The sequence below is a fragment of the Stegodyphus dumicola genome, chromosome 9 (assembly GCF_044657685.1).
Source record: "Stegodyphus dumicola isolate Sdum_Otavi_A_Nest chromosome 9, ASM4465768v1".
NCBI classification, from domain to species: domain Eukaryota; kingdom Metazoa; phylum Arthropoda; class Arachnida; order Araneae; family Eresidae; genus Stegodyphus; species Stegodyphus dumicola.
Genome location: NC_140776.1, coordinates 50,517,209 through 50,543,000, shown reverse-complemented (window position 1 = coordinate 50,543,000; position 25,792 = coordinate 50,517,209). Strand labels below are relative to the sequence as shown.

At 32.2% G+C, this 25,792-nt stretch overlaps 1 protein-coding gene across 4 annotated transcripts in view; it reads left to right on the top strand.

The window, feature by feature from the left end:
* LOC118188795 (thrombospondin type-1 domain-containing protein 7B-like) overlaps positions 1-25,792 on the top strand; it is a 1,066,734-nt gene that overhangs the window by 490,604 nt on the left and 550,338 nt on the right. For all 4 annotated transcript variants that reach the window (XM_085823427.1, XM_085823425.1, XM_085823426.1 and 1 more), the window contains one exon: positions 12,513-12,557. The gene's annotated coding sequence lies outside the window, so the exon portion shown is untranslated. The remainder of the gene's footprint in view (positions 1-12,512; positions 12,558-25,792) is intronic.

Below are 25,792 nucleotides of genomic sequence, written 5' to 3'. Positions count from 1 at the left end.
GCGACGTTTTCGCCCGCGATGATTTTGCCGCGATGCTATCGGCGGACACCGATCCAACAGGCTGAAGAGCACCAAAAGCAGTGAACCAGCTGTTCTGTCGATGGCGAATAGAAATTAAAAGGTCTTCGGCAATCTGCATTTTTGTTCGTTCACCCCTTTTGAGTCTATGAATAAACCACCACATCTGCAGTTTATTTAAATGATGCTTTTATTTCATAACTAATAGGCAGTTATCATTTTTCAAGAACACTTTCAGGAAAAAAAAAGGACAGTTATATATCTCCCGTTCTACTGGGCCGATTGACAAAAATCAAGTTGCGTTTTCCATGTCTCGAAAGCACGACTTGTGATATGTATTATATATATATATATAGCATTATTCTAATATAGGTATTATGACACAACATCGGATATTTTCTAAAATGACATGCCAATGTTTTTCCATATGTCAAGTCTACGGCTCAAATTATGCCAAACTGCCAAGTTTTGTAAAAATCGCACGAGTAGTTTTTAAAAAATTAGCTCTCACACAACATTTTTAAACAACAATTAATTTAATTTTAGAACACGATATTTCTCATTTCAAATAATAATATAAAGCCAGAAATTTTATTCCAAAACATTTGCTTTATTAATTTTTTATCGAAATCGTTCTACAAATGTGTAAACACTCTCTGTACATAAACTATTATTATCATCAATGTCGGACAGTGAAATTAAGATGCTGCATGTAACACAAATAAATTTTTATTTCGCAACAACATAAGAATGCATGATAAAACTTAAGATAAAAAAAATTCCTTTAACTGATGGTATACGTTCGAAACTTAATAAGGCGGTATTCTCATCGATCAATGGTTTTACCTACTGCCGGGCTGCAAAAAGGATAGTAATTAGTATATACTTTAGCAATATCTAAAAACGTTACTAATCACGCCCTACAGATTGGTTGATAATGGTACCCTTGTTAATACTTTGAAAAGAAAAGCAAAATAGATTTTATAAAGGGTCCTTAAATTTCGAGCAAAGGAAATTACGACAGCATAATTTTACTTTTAAAAGCAGAAAGAGTTTGATTTAAAGTATAATTTAATAACAATAAAATTGTAGTTAAATTAAAACGTAGTAAATTTTCATTAAAAATTTTTGTTATTAATAGCTATGCATGATTCAATATGTTCTGGCAATGATACGTTTATTATGTGTATTATAAACGTAACTAATTTGGAAAAGCTGCAGGTATTTCTCAGAATGGTAAAAAGTGTATGTAATAATAGTCCTGGGAAATTTTTTATAAAAAATTTATTGATTTATTTAAAATTGGAGAGAAAATAAAATGTAGTACATTCTTTATTCTTACGTATTTTATTTTGATGATAGAAAAAAAACTGAAAGGAGTAACTGAATAAAGATAATACTTTCTTGCATATTAATTTTTACACTGTGGATTATGGATTGAATTTTACGTTAAACTCATTTCAAGTTTACAGTTAAAACATAAAAATTAATCTTCTTCATGTATTTCTCTTTATGAATATCAGATCGAAAGTCAAACTTTATAAAAAAATTGAGCTATTTATCTTCTGATGTCAAAATTGGAATATACAAGAATAATTTTATAAATTTATAACTTTACATGTATCCACAATTGCATCCTAATAATTAAACAGTGGTAAAAACCGCAATAAAAGCTCGCCATTTTTTAGCAACTACGAAACCTGGTAAAATTATATAAACGCTAATGCGCATTAGTTTCAATCGTAATTAGTTCTTAAAAAACTTTCCGTACACTGATGAATCGAATAACTAACTATAATTTTTTTTTTCAATTTAAAACTTTCGATCACTTATCAACAGGATTATAATTAGACAAGAATGAAGATCTTGCTATTTTTCGGTTGGGTAGCAATGTACTTCTTAATTGAAAATAAATATTTGATAAAATTTGATAATTATTTTACTCCTTCTGGCTTTTTCGTTTTAATAAGCAAATTATGATCCCTGGGAGAATTTATTTGAAGCATCATAATTCAGGAATTCGTAAGGATATATTAATGAAAATCTGATATGTACACCACATGACTTTTTTATATGGAATATTAAGTTATACACATATTTTCTTGCATTTCATTTAAACTTATTCAATTGAACTAAATCTACTTCGTCGATATCGCATAAACCACAATAGAATGAACGCGCTTTTTAAAATTCGTTATATTTATTTACCATAGCGATACTCTGGCCTAGGTTCACTTAGCAGCGTTACATCTCATTCATTTTATAACTCAGAATGCAAAAACATATTATCTGGAGAAGTATCTAATAGTTGCCATATGTTCTATTCAAATATTATAATAAATCTAAAACGATGTATAAAAGAAATTAAACAAGTAAAAAATGAAACATTTCTGACAAGCGACTCAGTGCTGCTTACCTAATACGCGTGCGCTCCTCGTAAACATTCTCCTCTGTCCGAAACAGTCTGGAGACAGTATTTTTTGCTAATATGAAACACTTATTTCTTCGAATTTCATTAGAGATGTATTTATCCTTCATTAATTCAGTTCTCACTTCGCAGCAAGGCTAAAAACACAAAATGTCTTCATTAAAAATGTAAAGATATAGAAAACATAAAACAAAATTTTTTTTTTTAAAAAAATTTTGCAATTAAAATTACAATTTCTATGCAAAAACAAGCAACTCGGCGCAAGAAAACAGAATTTTCGGTGCACAAAACTGAACGTTTACTTTTGGTCTCACTCGGTAAAGACACTAAAAGCGTAGAAATTTAATTATTTGGTTTATGGATGCTATGTTGAATCAATATATGGGATAATTTAATAATTTAACTGATAATTCCAGAACGGATTAAGCATAAATTAATTCGAAATAATAAAAGAAGACGTTAGTTTGTTGTTGCGGAACTTAAATTCTCTAGATTGGAGCAAATCACTATTCTGCTATGTTTTAAACGGAAACAAATATGGCTGCTATAGTAAAACAATTAGGCTTAGCCACACATAAACAACTTTCAAGTTGTTGTTAATTCGACATGTATAGCAGGCAGGTTAACTAAAGGCATAAAAATCTTAACCGAAAGATAAGACCAACATAATTCAATCACTTTTAAAGCAAAAATTGCACAATTCACAAACGTATAAGAATAAAGAAACTACGCTCGCTGAGCCGAGTAACAGAGTGGATATATATGTACATATATTTATATACTTTTGGTGCGACCGACCACAGCAAAAAGGGAGGTGCACATCTGCATGTTCCATATATAAAGGAGTTCCATATATAAATTTCAACGGTCTAAGGTTACTCGTTTTTGAGTTATGCGTATACATACATAGGTACACACGTACGTACGTACAGACGTCACGGAAAAATCTCTTCTGAATCCATTTTAAATCAGTTTTATAATTCATTTATTTGGGGAAAATGATTCCTTTATTCTGTCCTTACGTTCTTACGTCACGCAAAAATATCTTTAAATTGCATTCGATAGCGGTCAAAATGAATATTTTCGTTGAAATAAGGTACCCGGAATTTTTCGTGATTAAAATACTTCCTTTACTTCGCACAAGAAAGTAAAAACGGATACTTGTACAATTAAGTTTAGAAAATGCATTTTTACACTATGGCAAATATACTTTTTAAGAAGTGTAGGATAATAAAATTAAGACATCTAGGTTCTAGTTGAAACTCACTTGATAACTTGATTCCAGTTTGCTTCTCCGATAAAGCCTTTTATAATCCCAGCTTTTTGGTGATCCCTTTGATTTAATTTCCGTTTTATGGGAGAAAATAAAATAAAAGTGGTTGGTGTTTGTATTATATGCAATGATTACCAGAATATAAGCAATTTTTAAGGCAGATTTATAAGGTGTTTAGAGTGACTACAAAGAACTACAGTACATTAGAAAATGCATGAAAAGATAGATACCATTAAATTTTTATTGCGAAGAATTTTAGAAAATCGACCAAAACGCGATAATGTATTCTAGTCTCCCTCACTTAAAGGCGACTGGTGACTGTTACGAGACTCAGTCATTTAAACTCTAAGTGCTGGCTATAGTTAACGTTGACCACATTTTTGGTGCTAGGTGCGAGGTTACTAAGATAACCCAAAGAATTTAATAAGCATATAGATGTATTAGAATTGTTATTGATTAGCAATCCATTTATCCTTCATCCTTCCTAAATACAAATACAGCAGTACAAAACCATAAAAACAAATCCTCAATTTGTTCTATAACTTTTTTTCTATCGCTCCAGCAGCATGAAAAATATTTTTTTTTTTTTTTTGATAAAAAGTTATTAGTTTTATTCATAAAATTTTAATGAGGTGCTCTTTGGCAGTCTCCAAAGAAATGAACTCCAGGTTCAAAGAACTCTGAAGTGACCTGGAGAGGTTTTTGGGTCTGTCATGAAGACGTTTCCTTTTCCCGTGGGCTATAGGGGCCAATTTCGAACGTATTATGGCCATTTAGTCACTTATTTTAAATGAAAGGAACAGAAAAACAAATCGACAGGGTCTTGCACTTCCTAATACATATTCAGGAGTACATTTTAAATCTCCATAGTTTACTGATATTTTTTGAGACACATTTAAAGTAGTAAAAGTGCGGGACATATATGTCCCAGCCCCCTGGAAAAGGTTAAACATTTTGTGATATTTCAAACATTTTACGCATTCATAGCAAAATTTTACTTCCGATATCAGAGCTAGCAGATTAGAAAAGTCCTAGACATTAATGACTTGTCAGCCTAAATTTATAAATTGAAGCACTGATGAGGTATTTGTACAATCATAGTTCTGTCTGCATCAAACTCTTCTGAAATATTCAATGATTGTTTGGAAACTAAATCATTTTGAGCCTTAGATGTGTGAGCAATGTTTTCCTGCGGTTCCGGAAAGTAAAATTGAACAGTATACATCATTTTTTTCTTTATACATGCTCCATTAGTTATGATCACAGAACTTATTTTTTGTGATCATGAATGTGTAATATGTATAGTATAATTGAAAATGTAGTAGTATAAATCATAAATGGTTGGGTATGACTAAATTAGCAGTGAAAACAAAAGTTCAGTTGGTATTCTCATACTTATTTAGTAATAATTTGTATTACTATACTATAATTGCACCAACTTTATTTTTTACTTAAATAACTCAGTTTTTTTTCGTATATATTAAAGTCGATTGCTTCTTCCCTTTTAAAAATTTGGCTTACAAATTATTTATATAGGAACTCGTTTCGTTGGAAAATAAGGTTAATTTGAAATGTTCCATTTTTTGCATCGTGTGTGATACAAGTTGAAAGTTTTGCAACACAAACTATTAAATTAACAATAATATCAACTGTCTGCATGGTGCAGGTAATAAACATATCCTTTAAAACCTGCATAAAAGCACCGAAATACTTCACATTTATTTTCTATCATTGAGCAGAAAGCTGCGAAAGAAATATATAGCCTGCTATTAACGGTTATATGAAAATATTGGCCTTGTCCTTCTTGAATATCATCTTATGTTATTGAAACGAATAAAAGATGTAAAGTAAATTTAGAAACTGAAAATAATTAAATTGATTAATATTTAATATAAGGACTCTAAAGTATAATCAAAAGTCAAGAAACATTAAATCCAAAAAGATCAGTTAATTCTGTACGCAAGCAAATCACAAATCTCTTCTTGACAGCAACCTTAAAACACCAAACCAATCAAATCACGTTTTCAGGTCATTGGAAATTCCTCCCTTTTACAAATATCTCTTTAATCCCTGTGTCTCAACATTTAGGAATGAATAGCAAAGTCCTTGCTTAGCGAGAGACAAAGCTCTTTGCCTCCATCGTTGTAAATTCCCCATCAATCCTGACCGGCATTAGTATGGCATTATGATGCTGTTTGGGAACACTTTTCCGTCCTTTGTCCTTCTACGCTTTGAGGAAACCTGGTTGGGATCACTACGGAAACGTTCAGGAAAGGACGAGGTTCGAGGAATGCTTGCAGAAGTATGAAATAATCCTCCCTGGAGATTAGAATTAATGATGGACGCTTGTTAGAGATTGAATCGAAATGCCTTTTGGACAAAATATAAACGTCAATGTTATTTATGGTGCTGTAAATATCGACAATAACTTATTTTGAATATGTAATTCAAAACGTGATTCTGCTGTATTATTTTGTTAATACATTTTTGGTTTAATTTCTTTTTGCTTTATATACTTCTCTACGTCGCGAAAGATGTACGTTTTTGTTATGTGATTCTAAATTTCTAATAGGAATGGCAAACAATAATAAACTGGATTAAAAAAGGGGCTAAATGTGATGTGGGTTTTCATATTCTTTTATATGAAAAGTTCGAAATCAAGGCAATTATTGCAATTTCTATTGAAGTAAAACAGAAACTGCAGCTTGAATTTCATCAGACCTTTAGAATTCTGATATTACTGAAGGCATAGTAAATTTTTCATTACAGTTGCTGGGGTAAAACATTCATGTCTGTGTCTTTAAAATAACGTCAAGAAAATATAAATGCAACATTCTTCTTGCATATCCCCTTGAAGATGAAAGGAAAATTATTCTTTCGACTACTGCATTATTATTCTACGTTTATTTAGACAATGAAAGTAAATGAAGGCGAGAATTACATTATGGTTAATTTGAAATAACTGAAATGTTTCGGAATATAGAAAACCTTGGAACCTAAATCTTGTAATTACGACAATTATTACCATTAAGACAAAAAATTTTTTAAAAATTCTGAATTAATGCAAAGTTTTTGAGATTAAACGAATATTTTTAATATTGATCTACCAAAATATTTTCAAAGAGTATTATTAAGAAATTGCATGTGATTTTCATATAACCAGTTGTGATTTTCATATAACCAGTTTTTGTGTGTGAAAAAAAAAGAAAAAGAACGAATTTCGAAATTGGCTGCTAATTTGACAACAGAGTCAGCTTTAGTTCTGTAAAGAAAAAGAAGTGCTAAAATTGATGAAGCACCCTTTACCCAACGGATTTCAAATAATTTATAATGCATATTAATTGAAAGAATGGTATCCTCAATTCTTGTAACAGCTTGTAAAGAACAATAGAAGCAGGAAAAGAAGGAGAGTAATATATAATGATTCTAAAAGGATTAGATTCCTTCAACGCTTGAGGCCAAAGTGCACTTTTGTCTTCAGTGTTTCAGGCACCATTTCATGAGCAAAATGTCCCTATCTAAATTCTTTACGTCAAAGAACAGCAATCGAAATCAACATCATCTGATGCCATCTGTCAGCAAACCTCGCCATTAACAGATCTAAAGCAACAAATGGAAACAAAAAAAAAAAAAAAAAAAAAAAAAAAACTCGCACAACAAATGGTTATAACTACTAACATGGATTATAATTATTAAATACGAGATCAAACCTGGTCGCTCGCTAGTATATGTAGATCCATTGGAAATAGAAGGAAATTCCGAAAGTGCCGTAAGTTATTATTCTAACTGCAATCGTTCCGGTTATTTCTTTTCACTTCAAGCAAATTCAGAATTAAGCTCCAAATTTATTTATTTGCGAATTTATTTTCATTGTTTTCACAATAAAATATTTACGTACATGTTTTAAGAAGTTATAAGAATGTTTACGTAAGTGTTTGCGGCATTCTTGTAATTTCACATTTTTCTAACCCAATAAGTATGTCATGCAAATACAAATCCATTTTATTTTATTTATCATATTCACATGTTATCATATATCAATTAGAAATCATACCGTAAACTCTTGGAGTTGTATTGTATTGATTCATTTCGGTGACTTACCGTTTTACTAAACAAAAATTCTCTAAAATTTCAAATTTTGAATTTCTCATTTTAAAGAGTTATTATTCGGTCTTGCAAGAAGTTATTATTTATTTACCTGTAAGAGAAATCAGTTTTTATTATCATAAATTAAAAGAGGCGAAGAGCTAACAACTTTCAGTTTCTAACGTATTATTTATTACCAGTAAGAGAAATCAGTTTTTATTATTATAAATTGAAACAGGCGAAAAGCTAAACCACTTTCAGTTTCTAAGGTATTCGCATTCTATATACGAGCATGCAAAACTACATGCCTACTGGGTAGAAAACTTCCACCTTTTTCCCTTACTTCTGCCTTTCTTATCAGTTGTTTGGATGGCTCCTTTGTTCAATAGACATCTTTCTTTGATTTTTTCTCATTATCTATATTGCAGCCATTTTCCTTACTGTGACTTTTCTTATCTGCTCTTTTCTTTTCTGAAGGTCTGCCCTGCTATAGTAACTCTTTGTGCTGTGTATTCAAAGTCACGGTTGTCTTTTGTTTGGCACTCCTAAAATAGTGTTTCAATTTTAGCAGTTAAATATTGCGATTCATTTTTATACACCATAGATGATTTTATAATTTTAATTTTAGTCACTTGTCCTGATGCATTATGACATTTTTTAACAGTTATTCATGTTTTCTTTCTGCATGTTATTTGTTTCCTTATAGTCATTAGGATCTTTTTTATGCTGAGAGACATAAAAAATGAGCAATACCCTCGCCGGAACTCGAACCATGGATCTTTCGAATGCACTCCGAGTGTGCTGACCACTACACCACGAAGGCATGCTAAGAAGGTGGGAGAAATACCTTACATCATCTGATGATTAGAATCATACAATATATTGCATAATAATAAATTTTCAGCTCCCGATACGCAGCTGATATAAAGTTTTGTTATCAAAATACATATAATCTGTAAGAACATTTACATATGTAATGCAAAGTTTATACACTGTATGTTTCATAAACATCATTACTTTGAATAATACTTATATTTTTGAAGGTTTTTATTAATGCCAGTTTTGATCTTTTGTGGTACTTTAAAGAAACATTTAAAAGTATTTACAGCTAAATTTACTTTGCAGAAACTTCTAATTGCCTTCAATTTTATTATTTTATTTCTGTTAACTGTTACAAAAACTATTTTAAGAAACTAAAAAAATATATATGACTGAAAAAGAAATTCTGCGTGAGGTATGTTCACTAATTAGAACATTTCTTGATACGAATGCTATTGTAAGAAGAAATTGTATTCAGTGGAAAGAAATGGAGTTTGTATAATAAAACCAATTTATATTTTTCCTATAATCTCTCAGTCATTGTTTGTTTACTTGTTATTCCTTTTATTCTCTGATTTCTAGATTCTTTCTATTATATTTTCATTAAATCCAGTTCTATCAATTTTTAATTAACTCCATTGATTATTTTCAATCATTTCGTTAATATATTTAACAAAAACATATTGCTGTGACTAGTACGTTGTGGGAAAATCGTTGGTCTTATCAACGAAGTTATCACGTTCATAATACCATCACGTACGTATGCCGTTACACGTTCAGAACCAAGAAAAGCATTGATATTAAATCCGTGTTGACGAATCAGAAACTTTTAAAACTTTTATATGAAATTTTACTTTTATCTGAAAACGTAATAACATTTCACAAAAAAAAACAAAAAAAAAAAAAAAAATCTGAAATGTTTCAGATTTTAAATTACGTCCAAAGGAGCGTTTTTTAACATTTTGTGTGTTACCTTTCTTTATTAAATATCATGTTCCTCGCACTTAAACCATAAGATCCAGTGCAACAGCAATATCGCAAAATAGTTTTAAAACGAGCCTATCTTTAGAATTTCCGATACAGAGACTCACGCGCTGGAGATAAAAATGTTTTTTCTGCACAACGTTGCCATTGCTCGCTTTGAAATCCTTGAGTTTCTTAATCAAAAATTCGTCAAAGTTTTAAAAAATAGGAAATCGATCATAAAACAAATTTCAAATTTCAAATTTGGTCTTTCACATGCTCATATTCGTTGGAGGATTACGTTATTCAAAATTCGATGACTCTATGTACCGTTGTTTTATCACAATACGAGAAATATACATACATTTATGCAGATTTTTCATTATTTAATTTCTTCAAATATAATGCAGGACTCTAACATTTTGTGGCAACAGTTTGAAAAGTGAACCGACATTTATGAGTCCGACGCAAAATGCCAAAACGAAACTAATAGTCCTTCGGGATTCAAATCCCTTTGGACTAAAAAATTGTTCTGTTGTTTTTGAATGGCACAAATCTAGAATATCAACTATTTCGCAGTTTATTAAAGCGACGATAAACAAAAAAGTATATGAGTTTAATTGTATTACTAATGCTAATGAAAGTAAAGATGATTATAATAGAATTGGGCTATAAATATTTCTTTTCTTTGGAAATTTTAATAGTTTTATTATACATGAATATTAGCACAAGCTTCCAACGTTTTTCCTTTAAACGATGTAGCTCTGTTTTCTGCTGGAAAAAAATGCTGAATATAACGTACCATTTGTATTTTATGTTTTAATATTTTAGGAGTGTTTGCGAAATAGTCTCTAACCCAATAAGCAGATAGCTGTATGCATTCTTATGTCAAGCTACACTTTTTTAACTACTTAAACAAACTGGAAACTTTTATCGTTAGTGTGGTCATGTCTAAGGATAAAGAACCCTATACTGTGTTTGCTTTCGCATCAGAAATTATCCTGATTTTATTTCACAAACTTCAGCCATGAAATAAAATTTCTTTGATCTAATTCCCAGAGTACTAATTTAAAAAGGAACGCAAGAGAATATAATTTCTTTCAGATCTATTCAAGTAGTTAAATTCTGAAGCAAGCCAAATCTTGTCTCGTATGATCTTTGAAATATTTCGTTAATTAATGCACTGGCTATAAAGATAAAATTCTTTGTGTCTTTCTTGAATTAAATTAGCATCGGTTAAAAATTTTGTAACAATTATATTCGTTTTCTTTATCAAAGCAAATTTGTTGTATTTATCACTTATTACCACCAACTATGAGAAAAGATAATTATAAAAGATAAGAATACACGCGCAGACGCTAAGAGAAAGATCATAAACTTAAAAAAATAACAAAAACATTTGAAAACTACAAGAAATGTGTTAAAAATGTAAGTATATAAATCCTGTGTTAATCCATCCAATTATCATAATTAATGTGTCATTCAACGTATCATTACAAAATTTCCGTTAACATCAGAATTAGAATTTCTACCAAGTAGCCATCTGTTTACACACAACTGCGAAGTTAAAGTTTGGTTTGGTTTATTTGATAATGGCAAAGTACTCTAGGGCTATCTGCCTAACGGGAGGGATACCTTCGTGGAGGACTTTCTTAGGAAAATTTGCATGTGCACCAATTACACATTGGGAAAAACCATGAAAAGTCCATGCAGCTGCCCCGTTTACTGGGATTCGAACCTCAGACTGAAGTGCCAGTGTTCCGCAACTTTAACGTTAGTGACTTTAACGCTGCTTGGCACAACGAAATTAAAAGGCAATATCTTCAGATACGCAATGTTTGGTTAAATAAAATGAAAAAAAAATTTACCAGCTCTTGATATAAATAAAATGCAAAATTTTTCCTAAATTCTAATGAATAAGTAAGTCTTTTGTAGTCGCCAGTTCTTAAAAGTAACTCATCAAAATGTTCATTCTAGATTTCAGGTACAGAATTTTTTCAATTAATCCGAATTTTTAAAAGCATGTCGAACACCTCTTATTTAGGAAATATAAAATTCTTCGTTAAAATCCAATTTCAAGCAAAATTTGTTGCTGTGCTGTGACTTATCTAACTTGTCTGAGAGTAATTGAGAACAGGCCCACGAAATTCATTGTAGCAAGGAATGCAGGACTGCTTTTGTCGCTAGCAAAAGCCTTGAGCACTATACAGGTGACAGTCCAACTTTGCTCAGTAGCCCTCTAAATTTTGTAGGAGAGCACCTCGGAGGGGGGGACTCGTCCGAGGGTCTACCACCCCTCTTCCCCTACCACCAACTCCTCAAGAGGACTTTCGGCTCGCCGCATATTTAGAGTACCCCATGCCACACAGACACTATACATTTACAATCATCCACTCCCTCTCTGATATTCGAACCCGGGGCCTTCGGTACGGCAGGCAGCGTTGCTAACCTCTGTCCGGGTTGGGCGACTGAAGTAAAATGTAACTCCTTATTTGAAACTTCTGATAAAAATGAAATATGAAACTTAACATACATATTTTTCAGAAAACTGATTTCCTCGCAAGCAGTCATAAAAATAGCCAATAATAAAACAGAAAATCCACAAGCTCAGAAACTAAATAGCAAAATACAAACGCCGTGTAAAAACTAGCAAATGAAAAGATGCCCTATAAATATTATATTTTAAGAATTTAAAACACATGAGAAACTATATTTTTATAATTAAAAATGCGAGACAGAATAGAATTTATGTTTAGGTAATATTGTTCATGAGAAATCAAACAGTATTGCTTCTCCCAGTACGATGTAAACATGGGTTTTTAGCTATTTTATCCAAATTATTATTTATTTAAACATTTGTGTTTAATGTACTTTTATTTTTATCATTGAGAAAACTCTTAAGTAATTATGATATTCTGTTTTCAGAATGAAGAAGACTTACAGATGAATTCAAATGTTTCTCACTGTATGGTATGTATACTTTTTATCAAAATCTCATTTTGTTAATGATACTTCTAACACACTCGGAATATTAATTATACTTAAAATGGATTATTTAGATAAAATGCGTGAGGAAAGTAAAGAAATGCCAAAAATAAAGTGATAAAACAATAAGAAATGTTTAATGATTCTAAAACATTTACAGACCGAAATAAATTAAATATACCAATTTTGTATTTCCTTAACATCTCGTTTTCTCAATTATTGCATTTTTCTCTTATTGTCGTACCCTAAGAAGTTGTTTCATAATGCAGTAAAAGACATCACAGATATTTAAAGTTTTTGTAGAGCAGTCAATAACAAACTGCGCCATGATTTCATCGGTGTTCATATTCCTTGTCCAATTGTGATGATTCTACAACGAAAAGAAGCAAATAAAACAACATGATCTTCAAATTATTTTATCGCAAATAAACTGCTACACTTTAGATTTATCAGACTGCATCAACAATCATAAATTAATTTCGGTCTAAACTACAATAAATCCAAAGTTTTCCCTTCGAATCCTACTAAACATATTATTGCAACCGTGAAAACTTTGAATGGGAATTAATTGTGACAATATTCATTGTGAGTTCCTTTAATCCTTTAACAAAACAAATAGAAGACTATCATTTAATTCTAACACTGGTATGAGGAAACATAACACACCTCATCATCATTACTATTCTCAGGTCTGAATTTCTCTGATTTTCTCTTGATGAGTAAGAATGTAAATATCAAAGGGCACAACATTTATATTACGAGCTAACTACTAGATTCATCCTGGATAAATGTCACTTTTCACTGGATCTCCTTTTGTTACGCATTTCTGCTGTTCAATGGGCATAGAATTTATATACGACGCAACCTCTTTCGTTGTGTATAAATTCTATGCACTTTGATGTATCAAAGATTCACGTATTGACAAAGATTTGCTGATGTACATGCATTTCAAACAGACCTGTAACAGCTGAATGGATAGGCAATGTTAAAACATTTTGTTCCGAAATAAACAGCAAGCTTTTTTCTTTGGATCACTAGCCATGAATAGGATTTACAGTTTTAAAAGATAATTTTACTTTTTAGTGAGATGGATGATTTTGGTGTATATTTTATTAAATTTACATGGCAAATTTTATTTATTTACATGGCAAAGATTATTAAAATCTTTGCCATGTTTAACTAATGAAAAGGTTTATATTAGTTTTGCGGCCATATTTGGCGCGTCAAATAATTATCATTAATTGTGTCTTACAATTTAAGTCTTTGTTATTTTAACAATATTCTGCTTTGAATTCCAGAGAATATTTAGACAAAAATATTCTCTGGAATTCAAAGCAGGAATTGAAATTGAAATGGAAAAACTGGAATTGAAATTATAAAAGCGGAAATGGTTGCCGCAGGAATAAATTTTCAAGGGCCGCATAGAGGTATTAATATTTAAATGCTTGTATGACTCGAGAGCTGAAGTTATGCCACAGTAAATTGTTATAATTTCATTGAAACCTAAACCTATGGGTTAAAAATTTGCTATTAAATAAAAATCGAATAAATGTTGTTGCGTTCTACGGGTTCATGGATTTGGATTAATTGATTTATAACTCTTGATGAAGAATCAAAACACAATTTATTCGCGAGTATTGACAGTTCCAAAGACATGTTTATAGTCTTCGAAAAACAACGATAAACGCGCTGAAACAATCAGCACAATAGGCTATAACGGTTAAGACAGCTCACGGCAAAGCACTAAAGTACAGCTCTCGACTCAATCGGTCGCTCTCAAGCTAATCTCTGAACTCAGGGCTCTACTACTCTTTCCGTACAGGCAGGGTACATATAGCTTCAACCTACTTTCGAGAATGTTCCTGAGAAAACCGCTAAGAATGCGTTCTAGAATGTTCCCGCTCCGTCTGTGGCAAATCGCCGATTTTGCCGGCAGATATCACCAAATGGGTGATTTCGTGCCAAATATGGCAGCCCTGCTTTTCGCTGCACTTTCTGGCAACCGTAATCCCGCTTTACGGGAAATTTATCTTGTTGTAGTGGGCATTTCGCAACAACATTTAAAGTTTAAATCAAATAAAGAAATATAAAATATATCTGTAAAAAAGAAGAAAATCTTTTAAATCTAACTCCTAATTTACAAGTAAAAATTATCTTCGTTCAAAATTTGCAATAGCTTAGTTCTAATTTATAGAATATCGAGAAAAAATATAGCTGTGGGACGTTTTATTTCCTTCAATTTTGATCCTAATCAGGTATTTCCAAATAATTCTAATTGTGGTTTTTAAATTAAAGTAGATAATTTTATGAAAATTAATATAAAACTGTGGACGGAAAGGTTCCGTGAAAATAAAATCTTATTCTTTTATATAGTCTCTTGCAACTAAAATCCAAATCAGAAAAATATTCTTGTTGCTTTATGTAGGTAAACAGAAAGCATTTCGTATATATATATATATATATATATATACTTACTTCAGGTGTTATGTAAATGAGTTCAAGGTTTACTCCATTTTCCTGTGCCTATTAATGACCTAATTTAAGACTTGTATATATATTGTGGCACATCTATGAAACACCTGTTTCCTTTAATGATTAATGATTCGAAACTAAGTAAAAGAACATGATTTATTAAATTTTTGTAGTCGGTTACTTGAAAATACACTTATTAAAATATCTGAGAATTTTAAATGCAGAGGTACGAGAATGTTATTAATTAATTGAAGAGTAATGATTATTTTACTAAGTAAAAATGTACCACAGAGTAACAACACAAAAATTTAAATTTTAAAAGTTTCAGAACTTTGCTACCCACAGTAATGAAACAATTTTCATAAAATTCTCGATATTCTTTCAGAGATTTTGAGACTTAAAGTATTTGCGTAGATTTTACATTTGAAGAAATGTAGCATAAAGTTATATTGCTGAATTTTTATATTATGTGTATATTTTATTATAATATAAAATAAAGAATGCATACATTTTCCCGTTATATGCTTAATTTTAATAAGTGGCTAAGCTTACGAGTGCTTGATTAAGAAGGAATTATGTAAACGCCAAAAATACTTCGTACACTAAAACTAAACTCAGCGGCACACTCAGCCCTTAGTGAGTCATGTCAAGCAGTGCCCTGATATATGCTTTCTAGACCATGAGCTCCGGGGGGCTTGGGCATCTTGCCTGGACAAGTGATCAGCTTATCGCAGGCCCCCCCCGGTGTTTAGTCCCCAAGCGAACTTGGTATTCGTTTCATCGATCCACTCATGGAATGAAGGGCTGAGTCAACCTTGCTCAGCCCTGGGATCGAGCCCCGGACCTGTAATGCTGCTGCGTCACGCGCTAGCTTCTGCGCCACCGGATTTCACTTCATGCACTAGATATTAAAAATTTTGGCTTTGAGAACAAATATAAATTTTGTTGCACAATCATCTGAACAATATTTCTTTTCGTTATTTTATTCCAGAAATTCGAAATGAATTCTCTGCTTTATAATTCACATTTCAAACTATCATAAAAACACATTTTTTAATACTATGTAAATTCATTCAGAAGTTCTTAGTCCCTATTCTCCTTTCACACTTGACACACTTGACATCCAATCACGTTTTCTTGTCGACTCAGAAGTAGCGAGCAATTGAAGTATACTTATCAGATGGAATCGATTGATGGGCTCGATATATATCGCATCGTCCAGCGACGGAACCTTTATGACATGGATGCCACGTTTCGATGAAAAATGAAAGATGAAGAAGGTTTTCAATTTATTTCACTGCGCTTTCGAAAGAGGGTTGGAAATATGAGTTAAGTAAGCCGTCTGGTTTAAACTGGAGATTTCGAGACAATTTATGATATCGGTATCTGTCATTCCAGAATGTCAGTCGTCTCAGCAGAACTGTATATTTCTGGAATAGTTCAAAAGTTCTCTACGTTCTTTCGCGTATAGTTTTCGATAGTAATTCTGTATTAAGAGAGAAAAGTGGCATCGTTTTGAATGACGGGCATGTAATGTACACATAAAAGCGATCGCATAAAACTATTGGCTTTGGGGATTTCGTTTCCAATTATAAATCATCAGCTTTTCTATTCTTTGAGAATAAATTATATTTTAGCTTCCGTTCTTACGTTTTTTTTCTTTCACCAGAAATCCCAGAGTTGTCTTGAAACATCCCATAACAAGCAGAATTCGAACTTAGTTCTATTCCTATCATGTAAGAGGAATTCTGCATTTTTCTCAATCAAATAGAAAACAGTGGAATTTCTTTTAATTATTTAAGCATGAAAGTAATTTTAGTTTAGTTTAGTTAAAGAGAGAAAAATTTAGTCCGTTAAACATTTCATAGATCCTTTCTTTTGCAGAAAACAACCTCTCAAAATAACCAGAGTTTTTCAGAATATATATGAATGTTAGCAGCTTTATGAGAAGACTGTCTCTGTATAAGGGAAAAATTATCTGGAGAGGGAGGGAGTGCCAAAGAAGGCTCACTGACTGTGAATTTCTTCTTCAGATAATTCTGAAATAAATGTTGAGACAAATACATATATACATATATTGAATGTTACTTTGTTAACTTTCATTTAAAATTCGTTTAAAGTTGCATTAAAATTAAATTTTGCTTTTGTAGTTTAATATATTTCAGAGCAAGTTTATTTTCATGTAAACGTTGAAAAATATTAATAAAATACTCCATATTCAATTACCCTACATAAACTTACTAACTTCATCTTTCCATGTTATATAATGCTGCTTGAGAAAGGGAACTAAAACCTAAAATTAGCCAACCGCAGCTTAGCTATACATATGCACCTATCTAGTATAAAGACTGCTTCTCGAGCAATTACGTCATTTATTTTCCTAACTTCTGCCATGCAAACATCTTTGCATTGCTATGCTTTTCTGTCTTAGATGCTTACGTCGTACTTTTAAAAGCCGTGTACATAAATATTATCGTATTTAACGATGACTGGATAAATACTTTGTCTACCAAAATGATTTGATGTGAATTATCATAGAATAAAATTATGTTTCGAGGGTAAGTATAGTGACCAAATCGAAACGGCTACGTCTGGAAGTTTTTGGTTTATACATCCGTATTTCTAGCTACGCATTAAAATGTCACATATATATGTATATATATTTCATTAATTATAATAATTATACTTTAACAAATAATCATGATACTTGTTTCTGAGTTTTGTGATAAAATCTATATGGATTATTATTTATATTGGTTTGGGGAAAAACACGAAATTTATTTTAGGGATTAAAAAAAGAACGAAAAATATCATTGTAATATTGATAAATTTCACTTTACAATACTGGAAAATGTTACACTTACAATATTGAAAAATAAATAACTACGATCTGGACGTATCCCACTCAAATAAAATCTTATTTACCCCATTTTTTCTGTTCTGTGAAAGTATACTTCTGCGTCTGTTCAATGAATTTTAGACATCTCGTTTTTTAAAGCAGGCGATGGAATATGCAATGTCTATATAAAATTCACAAATAATGCAAAATATTCGACATGCTTGGTTTTCAGGCATCGGATCAATACGAATCTTAGTTTCTGCTCATATTAGCCAAAGGTGCCAAAATCATACAATTACACGATCCGCCGATGACATGAGGACTTTCCATCCTTTGCTAGTAAATTTCCTCTTTCTCACAAAGAGAGGACCCTTATGTGACACCGCAGCATATACCTAGCATCCCTTCTGGCCGATTCTAAATGTTTTGGCAGAATGATCAAGGTTGCGTCAAACTCTAGTTTTAGATACCTAGCTCATTTTCACTTGTTTGTATACATGATAAAGATGAGAAATCCATGATGTATGCTTAGGATACAATAGGTAAAAGATCAAAGCCAAAAGCGGAGAACAACAATTGTAGCTTGAACGTTTCGGTTTAAGTAGCTATTAGCAGGACTTTCATAAGCAATTTTCGATTCTTCTATACAAAACGTTCTTCATCATCATGAAAGCTCCCTGGTTTGTTCTATAATCTACTCTCAAATTTTATTTAATATCCTAGTATGACCTACTCTTGCTAGTATCAGACTTCTTCCAAAATTCAGAGACATTTCTATTTCGACGCATTAGCAGTCCTCTTCAGTTTATCAGCATAGCTATAACATTTAACCTCTTTCACGCACGATGGTGGGCTTAAAGGTATTTCTCTCATAAGGATTCACTAAAATCTTTAAACAGAGGGATTTAAGCGAACAAAAACATCCACAGCAGATTCCCGATTTCCTTTTCTTGTTGTGAGGGTAAGTATAGTGACCAAATCGATTACAGATCTGTATTCCTTTCGGGAGGGTAAGCTAATCGTTATCAGTAATTACTACCTTTCCTGAACGAAACATGGTCTTTTGCTTTTTGGCAATACCATTTGCGCATTATTTGTTTCTTTTTTCTTTCTTTCAAGACTTTCGTTAGGGGCTGGTAAAGAACGTCTCTAACGCCCGCTATCGTACTGAAGGCAAAGATATTCGACCTTCGTACTTAAAGCGTAAAATCACCTCATATGGACTAAAGGTACAATGAATATTTAGCAGCAAGTCATATAGCTCGTTGGAACTGATGATAGTATCTAATACCGAATGTTGACAGAATACAGAATACTAAAGAGTTACGTTTTTGATCTAGTGATGCAGTTTTTCCTGGCTTGCTCATTTGACTATCACATTTGTGTCACATGTAACAAATATAGGATATGACACACAACAATTAATTTAACCATCTTCCCTAAAAATTACTTCAGATGCATTTTGAGAAATAATACATGAAAAATTTTGATGTATCATTTATCGGGTTGAAAATCAAATTATTTTTCGGTCTATTATATGCCTGTAACTAACTAATACTGCCACTCTCAAGAATTGACTGAATACTGATTTTATAGTATGTTGTAAATATAATACGTAATCCACCGTTTACGTTCACTTTGTTATTTAATATCTTTCTTAATGTTGCGATTACTTCGAACAATGGTATTTTGTGTATGTTCTTTCTCGGATTTTAGTGCCTTAAAATATTTCGCTTAATAGTAAATTACACTTGCAACTTACTAAAAAAAACTTAAGCTAATAAGAAAATCAACAAAGTTAATTATTACAAATAATCTCTTTAATTATGAAATTTAAATGCGTGTTACAATCCATATTACCTTGTCGAGCCGATGAACAATTAATCACAACAGATGTCATCAGGTATTCTTGAATGTAGTTTTAAAATCTAAGGAATCGCGAATACTTGAAAGAAAATTCGGGAGGGTGGCAACCAGACCAGACATCGATACCAAGATTTGTTGATTTTGAATTAAAAAGTCAGGAAAGTTTCCTTTTCCTAGAAATTGAACTATTCCTTCCTCGTATGAATAAAAACTATTTTATGGAGCAGTAGAACATCTTTATGGTAATTTAATAAACTAAATTTTCTAACCTTTTGATTAATCAACAGATTATTAATTAGTTTTAATATGAACTCCTATTACCGAAAATGCTTCACTTATTTTAGTGGCAGTTCTTAATTGAGAGGTAAAAATTATATTGTTTTTCTTTTATGATTTATAATATAAAAAATATTTTTTTCACTAAGAAGAAGTATTCTTTTTCGTAACTAATTCTCAAAGGGATTTAGAGTATATGCATTCAATAAAAATGAAGTTTCCATATTTTTATTGATTGAGGGTATAAAAAATTAAATTATGAATAAATGAATAAATATTATTTTAACGAATGTTCTTAACACTCGAATACTATCCTGAAAAAACTTACGTCATTGTATCTCTGAGATACATGATATAAATTCTGCGATACATCTATTTTTTTTTAATTAGTATCTTAAACAAAGGTAATAAAGAAATAGAAGTAACTTTCTTTAACATTTTTAATAGCCGAAATCTTACAAAATAGCAAGTGGAAAAGAAAATATAACCAAGTACATTATAAAAGGAAAGAAATAACTACGATTTTGTTTCACTCTTTAAGAAACATGCTAAAATAATAAACACTTAAGAAAAAATAACTCTAGCAAACTATTCACAGTCTTCTTCGTTCTCTGACATTCTATGCCATCCATGAGTACAAATCCAACAGTGATCTAAAGGCATCTGGTATTTCGTCAATTGTGATATAAGATCCAGCACAGTAGCAATCTCAGCAGTTGTTTACAAACTTTTCAAAGAAATTCCGAGTATGTGCTTTTTTATTTGAAACGTTCAACTGCTCTTCTTTGTAGTCTATTTTCCTTTTCATCAAACCTCAGAGTTTGCAGTAAGAATCTAAACCTAAAGTGGGACATTGTCAAATGGAAGATTTTTATGCCAAATCCATGCTTATCCCACGGATCTTCAAGATTGATTCTTCCAGCTTTGTAGTGTGTCCTGTCAAATATAAAAGGCTTATGAAGGCATATATTTCAGTACTATCAGTATGGTGCGCAAACTTAGGTTGTGAATAATTTGGACTTATGTTGTCAATATACTGATTTGTATATCTAACAGTATTTGATACTGATTTGTATATCAGAATAAACATCTGTTCTGCTCTGTTATCGCGTCTTCCTTTCAATCTTAATTTCCCTCTAAAGCATCAGTGTCATATTCTTCTTCTTCTAAATCATAAGATGATGCTCCAGATGGAACTTCACCATCACCTATGCCATCAAATAAAATCTGGTGGATTCTTGCTAAATCATCTGGATTATTCAAGTCTACAAATGTTTTCGTGATGACATTTTGCATCTGTAACGGTACAAAATAAGTGCGTATTCTACTAACGTATGGTTATATACAAGTAATATCCAGTCAAATTAATAAATAATGAAACAAATCGAAGGACAAGAATAAAAAAAAACACATAATTGCTAACCTTATATATCTGAGATACATATGCCAGTATTTTTGAAGAGAACAAAATTTCTGGAAAAATGGTAAAATTAATGATGGACTAGATTATCTAAATGCTAAATAATTGCAAAAAACAATACAATTAAAAACAAAAATTTAGATGATTTAAAATACTCACAAGTTTGCTGTCGTGGTATCTGAGAGATACAAGATCCACTACAGAAGATGACCTTCACTTCACAAGGATCAGCACAACACTGATGTTTGAATTTCTTCAGGTAAGGAAGGTAGAGGGGAGGATGGACTCGTCACTCATCCTCCCTCTACCTTCCTAACCTCCAGTGCTTGCAGTTAGGAAAAACGTCAGTGTGTATCTCACAGATATAAAGATAGCACTCGAGTGTTAATGTGAAAACTTCCTGAACAAAAAATAGTAGAGTTCTAAGTCTGCTTATAATACGTAGACCATTCATTATAAATAATTATTCATAGTAAAACTATTACTTAATAAACATAGTAATAGTAATAATAAATTTTAAAACATTTGGATTAAAGTAAAGAGAAATTTTCCCGTTATCCTAAATTCAGAAGAAATAATTAATATGACTTCATTGGTATCTTACGTGAATTTCCAAATTCAGGGCGTACAATGCTTTTAAAGCAGACACGTAAGGAATTGGTGAGCTGTTTGCTAGCTGTTGAACATTTCTTCTCACATTATCAATTCCAATATAACACGGGAATAACTAAAATAACTAAATCACGGAAAATTCTTTAAGATCCGTGAGGTCCTTGCACCTAAACAGGATTAGGTTTCATTTACAACCGCAAACGATTCTGATTTTCTTCTTCGTAGAAGTTTCCTATCTGATCGAATACACATTGCGTATTGTTCCGACTGCATAATTTTCACTTTGCTATACAGTTTAATTGATATGTTTCAATGTAACCTTACATGCCGTCAAATATTATTATAAACCCGCAAAAACACTCCTATTATATTATTGTTCTCAAACTACAATCAATATGTGACCAAGCCCTTCTTTTCTGCATCGAAATATAGCCAAACAGCATTTTGATGCGGCTGTCAGAATCGAAACCACTCCGTAGCGAAACATGTTTTTCACTTTTTTCCACTTGGAAACTACTGTAGAAAAGCATTAGAGAAGCGAACGGCAACCTCGCATATAGAAATTCCGCCCAACCTGAAACGATCACGGTTCCATATCCGCTTCCCCTTTTTCAATCCAGAAAGTTTTCTAGTACCCTTTTATTTTTATCCTGCGGTTAGAGAGGAATATTTTTTAAGTCATCGAAATTCCGAACGTCTCCCGCTTTCCTCATCAAATTCTCATTGGCCTTTCCTGAGTTCCACATTTTTCAGTATTTCATTTTATTCCTATCGCGTATATAGAAACACAGCGAGTTGTTATATCGATATTCTCGACGAATGCATTTTTATTTTGATTTCGACCCCGCCTCTAGCGGTAGATGCATTTTCTTATAGTTAGAGAAATAAGGCAATGAAAGTTCTCCGTACACGAAACATTGTGTATTATTATGGTACAGAAAGCAGTGCTTCTGGTTTGAGTATGACTTTTGGATATTGACTGCTGGATTTGTATATCTTAAACAACAGAAATTCGAATATGGTTTTACACAAAAATTCTAATTGAGATAATTCTAATTGAGAGTTGGAATTTTCAACTTTTTATAGATGATGATGATGATAATTAGATTGTCATATGTTTTAAGGGATACAGCTGAACTGGTATATTTCTGAAAACGTTATACGTTTTACATATAAACTTTACATGGAAACGTTATACGTTTATAAATTACAAAATTAAAATTTTTGTCATTTAATACATATGACTACAATTGGAAGCTATTTCTCTTCTGCAAAGACGAGATTCGAACAGAGTAGATCATATATGATTGTGTGACTCTAACATTTTGACGCTGAGAAGGCTTGCAATGGAGCATTCTTGCTATGACTAAACAACAGAAAACACATAAGACATAAATGTTATTTATCATCTTTGTTCATACTTGTCCAACAACATCTGTGCCATAGTCAAGGAAGATAAATTGTTCATGCGTGAATGTACCTACAGTATCTTACATGTATTGACAGGTTGGCGAATTTTTAGTAATTTTGACATAAAGCGGGAAGATTAGAACTCTTAGACGAAATCCTTATACCAGTTTCCAGCGCTTGGCAAGGTCTGTTACTTAACAACGAAGTTACGTTGGATCATTAAATCTTTTGTAGTCAGGGTACCATTAGATTTGTAGCTCTTCTTGAAACCCTTCGAACACCTTATTAACTTAACTAAAATGTACCAATTAAACCACTGCGCTGTGTTCTAGAAAATTCATTTAGAGATGAAGGTAACAGACTTGGTTAGCCTGAATGTACGTGACGTGAAAAACACATAATAACAACTAATTTACATCAAAGTTATTTATTTTGTTATGTATTTTCTATGAAAATTGAAGCAACTCAAACATATTTACTCCCCCCGGGAGATAAAGGTTTAGGTAATAACATTTAGTATTTCTTAAAGAATTACGCAACATAACATGATCAAAAGAAGTTAAAATAATCAGAAGCAATGGAAGATTGAAAATAACTGTAAAGTAAATTCTTCCCACAGGAAATTTTTGCGAAATAAAGAAGGTATTATAAGGTACTTCTCCCGCCTTCGTGGTGTAGTGGTTCTGCACGCTGGGCCGGTATTCCAGAGGTCGGTGGTTCGATTCCTGAGGAAGGCGATTGCTAATTTTTCATCTTCACTGTTTCCAAAAATTACCTAATGTCTCTACAATAGTATCTAACTGAAGAATTCATCTCACTACAAGTAAAAAGGATAGTACTACGAAGAAACAGTCTGCCTGATTTTAGAGTCGGGCAGGGACTATCAGAGGAAGGTAACGAAAAGATTTGCAGGAAGACATCTTTTGAAGACTCACGGCAAGGAAGCCTGGGAATGTTATATGGTACTACAGATGAGATACTCTGGCAAGTTTCGGTGTCGGGATGGGGCAAAGCGAAGACTCACAAGAAGATATCTCTTGTAGATTGGAATTTTTCCATTGGCAGCCAAGAATTATTGGAAAAGGAAGGGAGGTTTATTGCCACCAATATTTTCATTATGCTGTAAGGATCTTAAGTTTTACTAACGTTTATTTTATTTTAAATCTTTACTATCACTTCTTATTTTCTACTTCCGGCCAGAATTATAAGCGTGAAGGAGTTTATGCAAAGTTGTCTGGCGAACGCCAAGTATTTAAGTGTGGCCTTTTTGCCAAGAAGGTGAGAGGAAGCCGTGAGTTCGAAGCAGGCCGCTGACCTTAGAAGTTACGCAGTTGCTATTTGCCTTCCAGGCCAAAGGTTTTAATCCTCTTGATAAATTAAACGTATTGTAGTGTTCACAGTCTCTGTGCTACATACGCTTCCTGTTACTATAAGGCCAATCTTACACGTATATAATTCTAAAGTTAAATTAGAGTTTAGTTTTATTTTGATATCTCTTACGTTAGACCCCGAGTGGAGGGTCATTGTATTCCGAAGTACGGAAGTCATTGTATATAAAGAAAAATAAAGGGTTTTGTATACCCTTCGTCTGTATCCTGTCTACTTACTACAATTAGTGAACATAGCTTTAGTAAGCTCTCTGTTCTAGTCAGGTCATTGTATGTTTCCGAAGAAGGTTAGAAGAAACATTGAACCTGATAGTGGCGCCCGACGAAGAATAACCATGGCCGAGTTTCAATAAGAACCTGTGCTGCCTGCAGAAACGGCTCAGAATCCAGAAATGCCAGCTGCCGCCCTGGAAGGATTTGGGTACATCGTCCAGACCATGCGCGCTTCGATGAAACCAGAAGCAACGTTTAATGGAAACTCACAGGTAACCAGTTTTTTGAAAAAATTGGATGACCACTTCATGCTCTACCCCGTGCACGAGTTTCAAAAAGTTACCTTAGCTACCAGCGCTTTGAGGGGCCAAGCGCTTAACTGGTTCAAATGTATCGGCAGAAGTCTCTTGGGTCAAGCAGGAAGTCCCACCTATACTTACGAAAATTTCAAGACTGCCCTACTAAAAGCCTTCCCTGTTGTAAGGGATCGTGCGAAATTAGAAACAGAACTTTTCAGTATATATCAACAAAGAATGGAAAACCTCTCGAGCTTTATTTTAAGAAAAATTCACGTTTTCAAGCTCTTGTATGGAAACCGTCCGGATCCTGAAATAATTCAAGTGATTTTGCCGAGGTTACTACCCCAAGTGCAAGACTTTATTGAATTGAGAAATCCGACTACACTGGAAAAATTATTTGAGCTAGCAATCCAGTTTGAAAGTAG